General features: G+C 41.8%; 8 non-coding genes across 8 annotated transcripts; all 8 read left to right on the forward strand.

The window, feature by feature from the left end:
- Positions 1-29: 29 nt before the first annotated feature.
- On the forward strand, positions 30-101 carry trnaa-cgc (transfer RNA alanine (anticodon CGC)). Its single transcript has one exon. It is a non-coding gene; the product is annotated as a tRNA-Ala (tRNA).
- A 149-nt stretch (positions 102-250) lies between these two features.
- trnaa-cgc (transfer RNA alanine (anticodon CGC)) lies at positions 251-322 on the forward strand. Its single transcript has one exon. It is a non-coding gene; the product is annotated as a tRNA-Ala (tRNA).
- Positions 323-680: 358 nt separating this feature from the next.
- On the forward strand, positions 681-752 carry trnaa-cgc (transfer RNA alanine (anticodon CGC)). Its single transcript has one exon. It is a non-coding gene; the product is annotated as a tRNA-Ala (tRNA).
- A 149-nt stretch (positions 753-901) lies between these two features.
- trnaa-ugc (transfer RNA alanine (anticodon UGC)) lies at positions 902-973 on the forward strand. The gene has a single exon. It is a non-coding gene; the product is annotated as a tRNA-Ala (tRNA).
- Positions 974-1,118: 145 nt separating this feature from the next.
- Positions 1,119-1,190, forward strand: trnaa-ugc (transfer RNA alanine (anticodon UGC)). Its single transcript has one exon. It is a non-coding gene; the product is annotated as a tRNA-Ala (tRNA).
- A 790-nt stretch (positions 1,191-1,980) lies between these two features.
- Positions 1,981-2,052, forward strand: trnaa-ugc (transfer RNA alanine (anticodon UGC)). Its single transcript has one exon. It is a non-coding gene; the product is annotated as a tRNA-Ala (tRNA).
- A 145-nt stretch (positions 2,053-2,197) lies between these two features.
- trnaa-ugc (transfer RNA alanine (anticodon UGC)) lies at positions 2,198-2,269 on the forward strand. The gene has a single exon. It is a non-coding gene; the product is annotated as a tRNA-Ala (tRNA).
- Positions 2,270-2,410: 141 nt separating this feature from the next.
- Positions 2,411-2,482, forward strand: trnaa-cgc (transfer RNA alanine (anticodon CGC)). Its single transcript has one exon. It is a non-coding gene; the product is annotated as a tRNA-Ala (tRNA).
- Positions 2,483-2,500: the final 18 nt, after the last annotated feature.

The following is a 2,500-nucleotide window of genomic DNA, read 5'->3' on the forward strand; positions in this document are numbered from 1 at the left end:
AGGAAAACAGGAAAAAGGTTTCAACGTCAGGGGATGTAGCTCAGTGGTAGAGCGCATGCTTCGCATGTATGAGGTCCTGGGTTCAATCCCCAGCATCTCCAAGCAACGTGGTTCTTACAATTAAGCTTTTTTCCTGTTTCCAAAACCACTGAACCTTATGTACAAGTATTCCAATTTCTGACTTTGTCAATTATATAAATCTAAGAAAAGGCACATGGAAGAACACAACAGGAAAAATGCATCAACATCAGGGGATGTAGCTCAGTGGTAGAGCGCATGCTTCGCATGTATGAGGTCCTGGGTTCAATCCCCAGCATCTCCAAGCAATGTTGGGCTTTGAGTAAAAGGCTTCAACCACATGCATATTTCTAACCAATTTGCTGCATGAATTGCAACGTCTCCTTTAACACCTTTACATCTTGAAAGGCACATGTATCTACAAAACAGGAAAAAGGTTTCAGTGTCTGGGGATGTAGCTCAGTGGAAGAGAACCTGCTTTGCATGTATGAAGGCCTGTGTTCAATCTCCACCGTCTCCACGCAATGTTGGGCTTTAAAGTAAAAGGCTTGAACAAAATAGACATTTTTAACCAATTTGGTGCATGAATTGCAACTTTGGCCTTTAACACCTTTACATCTTGAAAGGGGAAAAAGGAAAACAGGAAAAAGGTTTCAACGTCAGGGGATGTAGCTCAGTGGTAGAGCAAATGCTTCGCATGTATGAGGTCCTGGGTTCAATCCCAAGCATCTCCAAGCAACGTGGTTCTTACAAGTAAGCTTTTTTCCTGTTTCCAAAACCACTGAACCTTATGTACAAGTATTCCAATTTCTGACTTTGTCAATTATATAAATCTAAGAAAAGGCACATGGAAGAACACAACAGGAAAAATGCATCAACATCAGGGGATGTAGCTCAGTGGTAGAGCGCATGCTTTGCATGTATGAGGTCCTGGGTTCAATCCCCAGCATCTCCAAGCAATGTTGGGCTTTAAGTAAAAGGCTTCAACCGCATACATATTTCTAACCAATTTGGTGCATGAATTGCAACGTTGTCCTTTAACACCTTTACATCTTGACATGCATATATATATACACAACAGGAAAAATGCATAGACGTCAGGGGATGTAGCTCAGTGGTAGAGCGCATGCTTTGCATGTATGAGGTCCTGGGTTCAATCCCCAGCATCTCCAAGCAATGTTGGGCTTTAAGTAAAATGCTTCAACCACATACATATTTCTAACCAATTTGGTGCATGAATTGCAACGTTGTCCTTTAACACCTTTACATCTTGACATGCATATATATATACACAACAGGAAAAATGCATAGACGACAGGGGATGTAGCTCAGTGGTAGAGCGCATGCTTTGCATGTATGACGTCCTGGTTTCAATCCCCAGCATCTCCAAGCAATGTTGGCCCTTAAGTAAAAGGCTTCAAGAACATATATATTTGTAACCAATTTGGTGCATCAATGGCAACTTTTTTGTTTTAATACCTTTACATCTTGAACGGGGAAAAAAGAAAACAGGAAAAAGGTTTCAATGTCAGGGGATGTAGCTCAGTGGTAGAGCGCATGCTTTGCATGTATGAGGTCCGGAGTTCAATCCCCAGCATTTCCAAGCAATGTTGGGCTTTAAGTAAAAGGCTTCAACCACATACATATTTCAAACCAATTTAGTGCATGAATTGCAACGTTGTCCTTTAACACCTTTACATCTTGAAAGGCACATGTATCTACAAAACAGGAAAAAGGTTTCAGTGTCTGGGGATGTAGCTCAGTGGAAGAGCACCTGCTTTGCATGTATGAAGGCCTGTGTTCAATCTCCACCGTCTCCACGCAATGTTGGGCTTTAAAGTAAAAGGCTTGAACAAAATAGACATTTTTAACCAATTTGGTGCATGAATTGCAACTTTGGCCTTTAACACCTTTACATCTTGAAAGGGGAAAAAGGAAAACAGGAAAAAGGTTTCAACGTCAGGGGATGTAGCTCAGTGGTAGAGCGCATGCTTTGCATGTATGAGGTCCTGGGTTCAATCCCCAGCATCTCCAAGCAATGTTGGGCTTAAAGTAAAAGGCTTCAACCACATACATATTTCTAACCAATTTGGTGCATGAATTGCAACGTTGTCCTTTAACACCTTTACATCTTGACATGCATATATATATACACAACAGGAAAAATGCATCAACGTCAGGGGATGTAGCTCAGTGGTAGAGCGCATGCTTTGCATGTATGAGGTCCTGGGTTCAATCCCCAGCATCTCCAAGCAATGTTGGCCTTTAAGTAAAAGGCTTCAACCACATACATATTTCTAACCAATTTGGTGCATGAATTGCAACTTTGGCCTTTAACACCTTTACATCTTGAAAGGGGAAAAAGGAAAACAGGAAAAAGGTTTCAACGTCAGGGGATGTAGCTCAGTGGTAGAGCGCATGCTTCGCATGTATGAGGTCCTGGGTTCAATCCCCAGCATCTCCAAGCAACGTGGTTCTTACA

Source organism: Chanodichthys erythropterus, chromosome 21 (genome assembly GCF_024489055.1).
Source record: "Chanodichthys erythropterus isolate Z2021 chromosome 21, ASM2448905v1, whole genome shotgun sequence".
Classification (NCBI taxonomy): Eukaryota; Metazoa; Chordata; class Actinopteri; order Cypriniformes; family Xenocyprididae; genus Chanodichthys; species Chanodichthys erythropterus.